The 13,951-nt window shown below is 44.8% G+C and overlaps 1 protein-coding gene across 2 annotated transcripts in view; it reads left to right on the forward strand.

Annotated features, from left to right (window-relative positions):
- Positions 1 to 13,951, forward strand: part of GABPA (GA binding protein transcription factor subunit alpha) — a 92,914-nt gene that overhangs the window by 60,232 nt on the left and 18,731 nt on the right. The window contains exon 1 of one of the 2 annotated variants that reach the window (XM_073617081.1): positions 2,928 to 3,088. The exons of the other annotated variant lie outside the window; for it this stretch is intronic. The gene's annotated coding sequence lies outside the window, so the exon portion shown is untranslated. Of the gene's footprint in view, positions 1 to 2,927; positions 3,089 to 13,951 lie in introns of those variants that run through there. 2 annotated transcript variants of the gene reach the window in all.

Consider the following 13,951-nt stretch of genomic DNA (forward strand, 5'->3'; position numbering starts at 1 on the left):
TCTCTATGATTCTCATCCTTGCAAAGCAGGAATGAGAAACTAGAGATAAACTAGTAAAAGCAGCACACTGTACACACATTACACATAGTTAGGCACATATTTAACCCCTTACTTGCCCTAGATGTTAACCCCTTCCCAGCCAGTGTCATTAGTACAGTGACAGTCCCATTATAAGTCTTTGATCGCCGCCATTAGTTGTATAAAATAAAAATTCCAATATATATCCCATAGTTTGTAGTCGCTATTACTTTCACACAAACCAATCAATATACACTTATTTGGATTTTTTTATTAAAAACATGTACCAGAATACATTTTGGCCAAAATTTGAAGAAAGCTCTATTTGTGTGAAAAAAAATATAATTTTCATTTGGGTACAGCGTTGTATGACTGCACAATCGCCAGTCAAAGTAGCGCAGTGATAAATACCAAAAAATTGCCTAATCATGTAGGGGCTAAGGCTAGGTTCACACCTGTGTGGCCATGCAGGCTGCGGTTCGCATGGGCATGAGAGCCCATTCATTTGAATGGGCTGCTGTGCCCGTCACAGGCAGGAAAGAAGTCCCTGCACTATTTTCGAGGTTCCCAGTACGGGTGCAATTTTCAGTGGGGGCGGAGTGCCATTAGGATTATTGGCGGCCTCCCGCGGGTCCCGAATTTCTCTGTGTGGGTGGTTGCGGCTGCCAGTATTTGTGCAGCTCCCGCATATCTCTGCGCGGGTAGGTGCGGCTGCCGGTATTTGTGGGGGGCCCCGCATTTCTGTACGGGTGGGTGCGGCTGCAGGTATTTGTGAGGGGCCCCGCATTTCTGTACGGGTGGGTGCGGCTGCTGGTATTTGTGGGGGGTCCTGCATTTCTGTACAGGTGTGAACGTAGCCTAAAACCTTCCGGAGCTGAAGCAGGTAAACAAGGGGGGAGGCGGGCCGCTGGGAGCATGTGTAACCCACCCTCTCCCCACTTCAACTGACACTGTTTCCAGGGCCATCTTTAAGGCAGGGCAAAAGGGGTACCTGCCCAGGGTTCTGTCAATGTTGAGGGGCCCAACATCCTAACAATCCATCCCTTTCACATAGTGCAGCTGTAGGAAAAGGGAGTCAGTAAGCGGCGGTGTCCGTGCCTGACAGCAGAGCTGGCAGAGTGGAGAGACACACTGACAAGCGGTGGCAGGGGCCAGAGGAATGAGGGAGGATTGCACTGAGGTGGCAATGACATAGGCGGCATGGATGAGCAGAAAGCCGGTGGGCGGCAGGAGTTACATCTGAATGAGAACGTGTGCTTGACTTTTCATCACCTTTCTCTGCCCCTCTGCTTGCTGTTAACATTACCAGCCCTGCATGTACATAACGCCGGTCGGCACAAATGAGCGGACAGCTGGTGTGATTAACAATCCGAATGAGCTAGTTTGCCCTCCTGTATTGAACTTTTACTGCTTTAGCCACTAAATTACCACTGATCTCTGCCCCTCTGCTCATTGACAGTACTGTTTTGAATGCAATCCTGGTCGGCTTCATTAACCCCATCTTTTCTGCCACATGTTAAATTCTGCTGCAAGAGAGCACTTCCACTCCGAAAATAGGACTGTTGTGTTTTTGAAGTATAATCTATCTAGCAACCAATCAGTTAGCAGTAATAAAGTGCAGTAACCTGTAGCAACTAATAAGTTAGCCGTAATGATGTACAGTAACTTCTAGCAGCCAGTCAGCAGTAATAATGTGCAGTAACCTGTAGCAACCAATGGGTGAGCGGTAATGATGTGCAGTAACCTCTAGCAACCAATGGGTGAGCGGTAATGATGTGCAGTAACCTCTAGCAACCAATGGGTGAGCGGTAATTATGTGCAGTAACCTCTAGCAAGCAATCAGTAAGTGGTAATAATGTGCAGTAATCTCCATCAACCAATCAGTTTGCCGTAATGATGTGCAGTAACCTCTAACAACCAATCAGTGAGCGATAATTATGTGCAGTAACCTCTAACAATCAGGGAGCGGTAAGGATCTTCAATAACCTCTGGCAACCAGTCAGTGAGTGGTAATGATGTGCCGTAACCTCTGGCAACCAATGGGTGAGAGGTAATGATGTGCAGTAACCTCTGGCAACCAATGGGTGAGAGGTAATGATGTGCCGTAACCTCTGGCAACCAATGGGTGAGAGGTAATGATGTGCCGTAACCTCTGGCAACCAATGGGTGAGCGGCAATGATGTGCAGTAACCTCTGGCAACCAATGGGTGAGAGGTAATGATGTGCAGTAACCTCTGGCAACCAATGGGTGAGAGGTAATGATGTGCAGTAACCTCTGGCAACCAATGGGTGAGCGGCAATGATGTGCTGTAACCTCTGGCAAACAATGGGTCAGAGGTAATGATGTGCTGTAACCTCTAGCAAGCAATCAGTGAGCTGTAATGATATGCCGTAACTTTTGGCAAACAATTGCAATCTTATCTGCTGCAGTAAACTGATTTTGAGTTTAGCTGCTATTTATTGAATGTCTCAAAGCATGCGGAGTGAAATTGCATGGGAGGGAGGGGGGCCCAATAAAATTCTTGCCCAGGGTCCAATCAATGTCAAAGACTAGCCGGCCCGTTTCTATGCTAGAAGCAGAGGATGGGTAAATCTGTGTGTTTAGTTGAGTAATAATTTACCCGAACAATCTAAAGCTAGAATCTGATTGGTTGCTATACATGGCTGCTCCAGTTTGGGTAAATCCCTACCTGTCTCTTTATGATTATCATCTTACAACTGCAGCCAGTGATGCGCCCCTCCCCCACACTTCTCCCAGCACTCCTACTGCCGCCCATTATAAGTACGTGGAAGATCGAACGCAGTCGCAACACGCGAACGACAACCAGCGCGTTCCCGACATCCCCGCCCACTTCCCCAGTCCCCGCCTCTTTACTGCCTGCGTCCTTTCCCGCCAAGCGGCTGCGCGAGGTCGAGCGGAAGCGCGTCATTGAACATCCGGTGGAGGGGAGCCAGTCGCTCGTCTTTTCCGCCCAGGCTGTGTTTTGTTTCCGTCGGCCGCGCTGCGTGTTGGCGGCACGGTTCATTTTATCCGAGAAGAGTCGGGGAGGAGCGGGGGAGGAAAAAGGAGGTAAGAGGAGAGTCAGGAGGCCGGGGCCTGTGTGCCGATAAAGAGGACCTGTCACCGGGGGGGCTTTCTAATCTCCTGGGAGTCCATGTGATGTCCTCATACCGGCCTCTACTCTGATCTGTGCCCTTCTAATGGGCCGAGCATGTCCTGTCATTGATGGTGTCCTCAGTCCTGTGTTCTGGAGTCTTGTCCTCTCAGGCTTTATGTCCTCTTCTTCATGTGTCCTTCTCTGGTGAGCCCGGGCTCTGCCTTGTACATTGGTATTGGGGGTCACTTCCCCCCCATTCATGTGATCAGCAGACACCACAACATCCGGGTACAGAAGTATGGACACGGCTCTGGGTGGTGGGGGGCGCAGCATTGTGTACACCCCATTATCAGGTCACCTTTCTTTATATTACAACATCAGTTCATGAGAACAGTGACTTGTCCTTTAAAATGGTTGTAAACTTTATATATGAAATATGAACAAAGATATATCCCTGTATAGTGTGTACTTGTGTCAGTCCAGAGCACTAAGTGTCATTTCTGCTTCCTTCCTCTATCAGTATGAGTCACTTCTTCTGGCAACATTTCCTGACACCAAGAGAAAAAAGGTGACAGGAGCAATCTCTTATCCAATCTAATCACAGGCTTTTGCTCTACATAGTTGTTAGATCTGTAGGAGACTGTACAATCAGACTGTAATATGTACAGTCAGTTCAGTATAAAGCTTCTGATTGGGTTTACCTGGAAAATACGGTTTGTGTAAAGCTGATCATATACAATCTGCTTTAGGTCTACCATGATAGAAATTGATTGGATTTTATAAGTTTTGATAAATGTAAATGAAGAGATTGTTTGGTCACCATAAGCAGCCTACAGCTCATTAAAGTGTAAGGTCACCTTTACGGAATACTTTGTAAGGTTTACATACACAGGTCCCCCTCCTTGCCCCCCCCCAGTCCTGCTGACCTGGACCGCCGCAATCTCCGGTTCTAAGCCCCGGTATATCCGCGCCCGGGGCTTAGAAATCCTCTCTCCACCCTTGTGTCTTCTGCATAGCTGACAGGACGGGCTATGCGACTGATTGGTCAGCGCTGCCCATGTGATGGCGCTGACCAATTAGAATGCTCCAAAACGTCCCCCTGACCAGGGACGTTTTGGACATGCAGCTCAGGAGGATGTCTAAGCCCTGGACACCTGGCGTGGATATACCGGGCCTTAGAACCGGAGATTGTGGCAGTTCAGGTCAGCGGGACTGGGGGGAGGGGGACCTGTGTCCATGAAAAGGGGGGACCATATCCTCCATGAAAATGATGGTGGAGCATTACCCTTAAGAACTGAATAAAAATTGAATTGTTAGCAAAGTATATACGTTCCACATTAATAATTATGCTACCAAAATTGGTGTATGCTGTAAATTGCCTCCAGCATAGTTCCAATTTCTTCTTGCTGGAGGCCGCCATTTTGCTGAAGTCCAGCGTCCCTAAACCGCAGTAACTCAAAGTGGAACTAAACCTGTCAGTTTAATGGTTTCAAAAAACGCTTACATTCTTGGAATGCTGGGATTGCGAACGGTCACGTTTGCTTGTGCTCTCAACCAAACTGTCAAACGATTGGTGTCATAACTGATCACATGTGCAAGAACCATGGCAGTTGCAGATCAAACAGAAGCAGCTTCCTTGGCTGTAAAGGATAGGGGCTGTAAGCAGATTGGCCTCTACAAATTCGGCAGTGCTTGAAAATCACAACTGAGCATATGTACAGCAGGGTGAGACTATGTATTACTGAATTTGAAACCGTATAGGTCAGATGTTTTACATAGCTATATCTGCAAAAGGGGCCAGCTTGGAGTGATGTATCAGGACTTCATTTTCTGACTGAAGTTCCACTTTAAGGAATTAATTAGAGTAACTTAAAGCGGCGCTAAACCCTAGTATTGTTTTCAACCAAAGAAGTTGCCATCTTAGCTTCTGTTTGATCTGCAACTGCCATGGTGCTACACATGTGATCGTTAAGACCCCTTCCACACCGGGGCGCTTTTCAGGTGCTTTAGCACTAAAACTAGCACTAAAAAGCGCCTCTTATGCCTCCCCAGTGTGAAACCCTGAGTACTTTCCCACTGGGGCGGTGCACTTGCAGGACGGGAAATAAAAGTCCTGCAAGCAGCATCTTTGGGGCGATGTGGAAGTGGTGTATACACCACTCCCAAAATGCCCTGCCCATTGAAATGAATGGGCATCGCTGCTGAAGCGCTGCAACACTGACGCTTTTAACCATAGCGGGGGTTAAAAGTGCCTCGCTAGCGGCTGAAGAGCGTCGCTAAAACTAGCAGCACTTTACCGCTAACGCCAGCATCTCCCCAGTGTGAAAGTTTCCTTATACCAGCCATTTGATGGTCTGACAGTTTGTTTAAAAACACAACCAAATGCGACAGTTAGCCTTCCCTGAGTGCTGAGGATATAACTGTTATTTTAAACAGTTAAAGCGGAACTAAACCCTTTTTATCATTTTCAGCCAAGGAAGCTGCTCATCTTGCCCTCTGTTAGATCTGCAACTGCCATGATGTTGCACATGTGATCCGTTATGACTCCAGCCATTTGATGTTTGACAGTTGAGTTGGGAGTACAACCAATGTTGGTTACGTTCCCGGCATGTGCTGGAAATGTAACTTTTTTTTTTTTTTTTTTTTTTTTTTTTAAATGGTTAAATTGGTGCAATTCATTTAATTTTAAGGGGTACATAGGTACACCTTTTATTTAAAGGGCAAAAACAAATCTTGCCAGGTTAATTTAAGAAGTGGGTGTAAACCCAATTCATGTAATCTGACCCTGGGCACATACAGTTGTGCTCATAAGTTTACATACCCTGGCAGAATTTATGATTTCTTGGCCATTTTTCAGAGAATATGAATAGCAAACTTTTCTGTCACTCATGGTTAGTGTTTGGCTGAATCCATTTATTATCAATCAACTGTGTTTACTCTTTTTAAATCATAATCCCAACAAACTACCCAAATGACCCTGATCAAAAGTTTACATACCCTGGTTATTTTGGCCTGATAAAATGCACACAAGTTGACACAAAGGGGTTTGAATGGCTATTAAAGGTAAGCTTACTCACCTGTGATCTGCTTGCTTGTAATTAGTGTGTGTGTGTGTGTATAAAAGGTCAATGAGTTTCTGAACTCCTGACAGACCTTTGCATCTTTCATCCAGTGCTGCACTGATGTTTCTGGATTCTGAGTCACGGGGAAGGCAAAAGAATTGTCAAAGGATCTGCGGGAAAAGGTAGTTGAACTGTACAAAACAGGAAAAAGGATATAAAGATATCCAAGGAATTGAGAATGCCAATCAGCTGTGTTCAAACTCTAATCAAGAAGTAGGAAATGAGGGGTTCTGTTGAAACCAAACCACGGTCAGGTAGACCAACTAAAATTTCAGCCACAACTGCCAGGATAATTGTTCGGGATGCAAAGAAAAACCCACAAATAACTTCAGGTGAAATACAGGACTCTCTGAAAATGTGGTATGGCTGTTTTAAGATGCATAATAAGGAGGCACTTGAAGAAAGATGGGCTGCATGGTCGAGTCGAGAAGAAAGTTATTACTGCGCAAATGCCACAAAGTATCCCGCTTACAATACGCCAAACACCAGAGACAAGCCTCAAACCTTCTGGCACAAAGTCATTTGGAGTGATGAGACCAAAATTGAGCTTTTTGGCCACAACCATAAACGCTGCATTTGGAGGAGTCAACAAGGCCTATGATGAAAGGTACGCCATTCCTACTGTGAAACACGGAGGTGGATCGCTGATGTTTTGGGGATGTGTGTTCTACAGAGGCACAGGAAATTTGGTCAAAATTGATGGCAAGATGAATGCAGTATGTTATCAAAAAATACTGAAGGAACATTTGCATTCATCAGCCAGGAAGCTGCGCATGGGACGTACTTGGACATTCCAACATGACAATGATCCAAAACACAAGGCCAAGTCGACCTGTCATTGGCTACAGCAGAATAAAGTGAAGGTTCTGGAGTGGCCATCACACTCTCCTGACCTCAATATCATTGAGCCACTCTGGGGAGATCTCAGACGTGCACTTCATGCAAGACAGCCCAAGAATTTACAGGAACTGGAGCCTTTTTGCCAAGAGGAATGGGCAGCTTTACCATCTGAGAAGATAAAGAGCCTCATCCACAAATACCACAAAAGACTTCAAGCTGTCATTGATGTTAAAGGGGACAATACATGGTATTAAGAACTGAGGTATGTGAACTTGAGGGTCATTTGGGTAGTTTCTGTTGTGATTATGATTTAAGAAGAGTAAACACAGTTGATAATAAATGGCTGAAGCCAAACACTCACCATAAGTAAAAAAAAGTTTGTGTTATCATTCATAGTCTCTGAAAAATGGCCAGGAAATCATACGTTCTGCCAGGGTATGTAAACTTATGAGCACAACTGTATATCTGTAGTGTTTTTTCTTATCTCTCTTCAAAGCCTTAGAGCCCTTTCACACTGGGGCGGGGGCGGCGTCGGCGGTAAAACGCCGATATTAGCGGCGTTTTACCGTCGGTATGCGGCCGCTAGCTGGGCGGTTTTACCCCCCGCTAGCGGCCGAGAAAGGGTTAAATACCACCGCAAAGCGCCTCTGCAGAGGCGCTTTGCCGGCAGTATAGCTGCGCCGTCCCATTGATTACACACCGCTCCGAAGATGCTGCTGGCAGGACTTTTTTTACCGTCCTGCCAGAGCATCGCTCCAGTGTGAAAGCCCTCGGGGCTTTCACACTGAAATGCAAGCAGTGGCACTTTCGGGTCGGCAGGTGCTATTATTAGCGCAATAGCGCCTGCAAACCGCCCCAGTGTGAAAGGGCTCTCAAAGTGATTGTAAAGCTTTGTTTATTTAAGAAAAAAAACATGTCATTCTTACCTCCACTGTGCAGTTCGTTTTGCACAGAGTGGCCCCAAACATTCTCTTCTAGGGTCCCCCGGCGGCTTCTCCCCACATCCCCCTAGGAGAAGCGCTCTCCCGGAGGGGGGGGGGGTGTTACCTTGCGGGCACGCTCCCCTGTCAATCATTCGGTGTCCATGGCCGGCAAATGTATGACGCGCCCGCGTCATTGGATCTAATTGACAGTAGCGGGAGCCAATGGCTGCGCTGCTATCAATCCGATCAAGAGCCGAGAATCCCGGGCAGAGGGACGGCACACACCCCTTTGATAAAGGAAACAAAGTAGATCCAAAAATAAAAAGGTTACTTTGTATCTCTATCTTGTGTCTGAACAATGTGTGTAGTAAAAAAACAAAAACAAAAAAAACTGATAAACAGCAGTATCTGTTTTTGACAGTCGGGAATTGGAAAGGCAGACATGCCTTGTGTACTTAGTCTTTGTAGTACATACATTGTCCACTAATGGGTAATTGGCACTGGTAATCTGTTAAGTGCATCTTTTTATATCTTTGTACAGTTATGGGCATTTTTCTAACTTTTCATTCAAGGGCATCATATATTGTAGGTCACCTATATCAGACAGAAGATGGTAAATTACTTCTAGATTTGGAAATGTTGAAGTGGGTTACTTCTCCTCTGTGACATTGTCTGGTTGGATATGGTTTAATTTTGTGAGCGTTCCTTTTGTATGCATATAAGCTGTCCAAGGAATAAGTATGTTGCCTGGCAAATTGTTGTGGGATACACCCATCTCTTGGTGTGGTAAAATGTCACCATGTGTTTATTTATGTTGGCATGTAGTCGCACACAGCGGTTATCTGCAGTTTTTCCACTGCTGTGATCCAACTTCCAGTTAGAGGGTGTCGGATATTCCTTCTTTATGGCCCCACTGTAATAAGAGCATACCTTTTTTTGGCATTCTCAAGATGGGACTATGAAATGTGTAGTGTGGGGGAAAAAAAAAAATAAAAATTTTTTTACACGGGTAGCAGCTCTGAAAAGCGGTCCACAGTGGATTGCTTTTCAGATGGCATTTACAGCTGGTTTACAAGTGTTCAGGATGCAATACTGCCACTTCCTGAGCAGCTGTCTTTCGATCCCAAGAGGAATTTTACATTGAAACACCAACCTACAACCACCATAGCTGCCTCTGACAGGTTTGAGGCACCGTTCCATTGACTTTAATGGGCCAATTCAATTAATAGAAGTCAAGGGCTACGTGTGGAACGTTGTCAAACATCGCTTGCATGCAGATATTTGGATAATTTCATAGCTAACAGTGCCGGCTGTAAAATATCAAGAAGTGAGAGATTTGTTCATTCAAACTTTACAGTCTGGTTTTTTTTTTTTTTTTTTTTTTTTCTTTACCTATTCAGCCTGCAGGGTAAATAACAAAATAATCTGTGTGGCCCGCTTTAGGGTGTCTATGATTTACTGGTGTACAGTCTATACTAGAATATTACTTTTTATCTTTTATATAATTCGTGTTTTACTTTTAATCTTTGTTCAGAGATCCCCCTCCACACGGGTTACGTACTTTGTGCAGTTAGGCTGGTTTCCTTGTTTGTTTTTCTTAACTCCTTTTTAAATCTGTTTCCTGTGTAGCATTTAGTCTGCGTTCACTTCCTGTAAGCTTCTTCCGGAAGCACGTGTGGATGTCTGTTTTCACTTGTATTTTGTAGACTTGCACAAGTTTATTAAACAGTAAGTTTTGGTAAGATTCCTCAGAATTCAGATGGTTTTTTTGCCACTCCTAAATTTGGGATTATTAAGTTCATTACTACACCACTTCCTTTTTTAAAGGAAGAATTCTGGGTAGGAAAAGGTTTGCTATTGATGCTTCATGACCTGTGAGGAAAGCTTGGGCTACAAAATGCCTGTGACGTACAGATGTTTACCCAGCGCTACAATACAGCTATGGCCAAAAGTTTTGAGTGATGCAGATATTAATTTTCAAAGTCTGCTGCCTCAGTTTTTATGATGGCAATTTTGCATATACTCCAGTGTTAAGTAGATTGATCAGATGAATTGCATTTAATTGCAAGGTCCCTCTTTGCCATGTCAAAGAACTTATCCCCATAAATATTTACACTTCATTTTGTAAAGGCTTCAGGGTGCCCAAGAAAGTCCAGCAAGCGCCAGGACCGTCTCCTACAGCTGATTCAGCTGCGGGATTGGGGCACCACCAGTGCAGGGCTTGCTGAGGAACGGCAGCAGGCAGGTGTGAGGGCATCGGCACGCACAGTGAGAAGACTTTTGGAGGATGGCCTGGTGTCAAGGGCAGCAAAGAAGCCACTTTTCTCCAGAAAATACATCAGGGAGAGAATTTTCTGCAAAAGGTTACAGGGATTAGACTGGGGTAAAGTCATTTTTTCTGATCCCCCGATTGTTTGAGGCATCCGGAAAAAAATTGTCCAGGGAAGAAAAGGTGAGCGCTGCCAACAGTAGAGCATCCTGAGATCTGTTTATGTATGGGTTGCTTCTCAGTCAAGGGGAAAAGTGGGCTCACTCACAATTGTGCCTGCGAACACCACCATCAATAAGGAATGGTACAAAAACATCCTCCGAGAGCAACTTCTCCCAACCATCAAAGAACAGTTTAGTGAGGAACAATGCCTTTTCCAGAATGATGGAGCACCTTGCCATAAGGCAAAAGTGATCACTAAGTGGCTTTGGTCCATGGCCAGAAAACTCCCCAGACCTTAATTTTGAAGAGGGCTAGAAGTAGGCAAGAGCCCACTTCCCCTAACATGTCTGGTCTATACTCGTATATGTATAGAAAGGGTTTTAAGTGCCATCTAGTGGGCAGTGTTGAATGTTGGCACAGCACAAATCTGGCCACATGCAAATTAATCTACATAGGTGTCCTGGTCCACCGATGGTAGCAAATCAGGGCCGCTTGAGGTGCTTGCAGGGCTGGAGGAGATGTAGAGGCAGTCCGCCCCCAAGCTCACATTACTTCCGCCCTATACCCACGGGGTCCTGAAACTTCTCCAGCCCTGTGCACACCTCCAGCAGCCCTGACTTGCTACCATTGGCGGACCGGGATACCTATGTAGATTATTCTGCATGTGGCCAGATATGTACTGTGAGTTAGCACCACATTCCTGTTCAAATTGCATGTGATTCTTTGCAGTGCGATTTTCGGGGGGAAAAAAATTGTATTGACGCAAATGGCAACAGTCTCGATATCGGCGAGTACCTGACCAAATGTATCGTTACTCGCCGATTTAAAAAAAAAAAAAAAAAAAAAAATCAGTGTAACTCTAGTTGCCAAAACAGGATTAGACAGGGAATCTTCAAATGGGCGGGGGTGGGGGCACCAGTTCTGGGGAACCTGGTGACGGCAAGGGATTCAGTCACTTTGGAGGGATTTTCTCACTTCCTGTTTTGGTTATGGGACAGGAAATGAAGGGAAAATCTCCCTAGTATGACAAAGGACTAAAAACCTGACATGGGTTATTAACCACTTCAGCTCCGGAAGGTTTTATCCACTTCCTGACCAGGCCATACTGCATTGTCTCTTTAACTGACAATTGCGCGGTCGTGCAAGGATGTGCCCAAATTGAATTGATGTCCTTTTTTCTCCCACACAGAGCTTTCTTTTGTTTGGTATTTGATCGCCTCTGCGCTTTTTATTTTTTGTGCTACAAACAAAATTTTTGAAGAAAAAATATTTATTTCGTTTCTACTATTATACATGTAAAAAAAAATGTAAAAACTAATTTCTTTATTAATTTAGGCCAATATGTATTCTACATATTTTTGGTAACAAAAATCCCAAAAAGCGTGTATTGATTGGTTTGCGCAAAAGTTATAGTGTCTACAAACTATGGGATAGATTTAGGGACTTTAATTTTTTTTTATTTTACTGGTAATGGCGGTTTGTTTTTAACTGGACTGCGACATTGAAGTGGACAAATTTGACACTTTTTTGGGGACCAGTGACGCCAATACAGTGATCAGTGCTACAAAGTGCTTACTAACTGTGGGGGCAGAGTCACACTGAAGGAAAAGATCTGTGATTCAGCTTAGCTGAATCACAAGATCTTTCCGTTCCTGACCGATCCACCATTTGCCTTGTTTACACAGCCAGATGGCGGCTCGCAGCCACCAGACTTGCTGGTTTGCTCCAGCTGTGTCCAGTCACAGTGGGAGCATACACGAAATCGCATACGGGTATGTGATTTTGCGCACCCGGGCTGCCCTTCCGCAGTAAATGTACATGGGGCGGTCCGGAAGCGGTTAAAGAATATACTCTTTGTTCTATATTAAAAAAAAAAAAAACTAATTTATCTCTATACTCTTATATACTACTTTTATACCAAATGTTATCCCGGACCTGTAACGAGCTAATGGTACCTAATTGTATTTAAGGGATTTATTCCTTTCTATATTCCCAATCTGTGTTATCTATACTAATACTAACCTTTTTCAGGTATACCCTTCCGTTCCCCACGTCCAGACACACACAACACCCCGTTGAAAATTGGGGGGTGGGGAAAGTTTTTTGTCCAAGTATTTTAACCACATCAGCTCCACAATGTTTACCCCTTCAAGACCAGACTGTTTTTTTGCGATATGGCACTGCTTTACTTTGACAATTGTGCGGTTGTGTGGCACTGTACCCAAATTTTGTTTTGTTTTTTCACACAAATGGCTTTCTTTTGGTGGTATTTGATAACTGCTGCAGTTTCAAATTTTTGCGCTATAAACAAAGACCAATATTTGAAAAAATACCTTTTTACTTTCTGCTAGAAAACATATCCCCAAAAAAAATTTAAAACTATTTTCTTCATCAGTTTTAGGCCCCTTTCACACATGCGGACCGTATGTCCGTATTTCATCCATCCGTTTTCGGATGAAATACGGACATACAGGCATCCCTATGGGATATAGCGGGTGTCAGCGGATGTACATCCGCAAACACCCGATGTCATCTGGCTCCGCTCTCGTCCAATTCTGCGGACGGAAGAAAATCCTATTTTTCTATCCGTCTGCAGAGCGGATCGGAGGAACACGGACAGACGGTCCGTGTTCCTCCGATCCCCCATAGGGGAGAGCGGAGATCTGACCGGGCGGTCCCTGCACAGTGTGCGGGTCCCGCCCTGTCATCCGCCGGCTCAGCTGGGGAAAACGGAGCAATCCCCGCTGAGCAGCGGATGTTCACGGGGCGGATCAACGGGGATCTGTCCCGTGTGAAAGGGGCCTAAGGCCAATATGTATTCTGCTACATATTTTTGGTAAAAAAAAAAATAGCTCAATAAGCGTATATTGGTTTGCGCAAAAGTTGGTGTCTACAAACTATGGTTTGCTTTTATGTAATTTTTATTGTTTTTTTACTAGTAATGGCAGCGATCAGTGTCTACTAGCTGGACTTCGACATTGCGGTTGACAAATCGAACACTAAGCGACACTTTTGGATTGCACCTATACCACAAGTACCAATACTTTTTTCCAAGTACTCGCCGATTACTGATACATTTTTTTTTTTTTGTGTGAGTTTTCAAATCACAATACGGGCTAATGATATCATCTTATGCGGCACTGATAGGTGGCACGGATTGGCATACTTGATAACTAATGGGCACGGATTGGCCTCACTGCAACTTATAATAATTTTTATGTTTTTCCAAAACAAATGCCGGGTGTTCCATCAGAATCGTCGACCTGTCAGATTCGGTAACGGAAGGGAAGTTCCGTCAGAACACCATCGCCCAGCTTGGTACACCATGTACTTGACTGCATTAAGCCTGCGTTCAGAAGGCGGCAACGAACATCTTGTTACACCCAGCCCATATAGTGACATTTCACTATATGGGCTGGGTGTAACAAGATTTCTGCAGGCTTACTGTGGCCAAGTGCAGGGTGTACCAAAATGGGCGTCTGTGTTCTGTCGGAATTTCCTTTCTCTTACCGAATCTGA

Source organism: Aquarana catesbeiana, linkage group LG02, assembly GCF_042186555.1.
Source record: "Aquarana catesbeiana isolate 2022-GZ linkage group LG02, ASM4218655v1, whole genome shotgun sequence".
NCBI classification, from domain to species: Eukaryota; Metazoa; Chordata; class Amphibia; order Anura; family Ranidae; genus Aquarana; species Aquarana catesbeiana.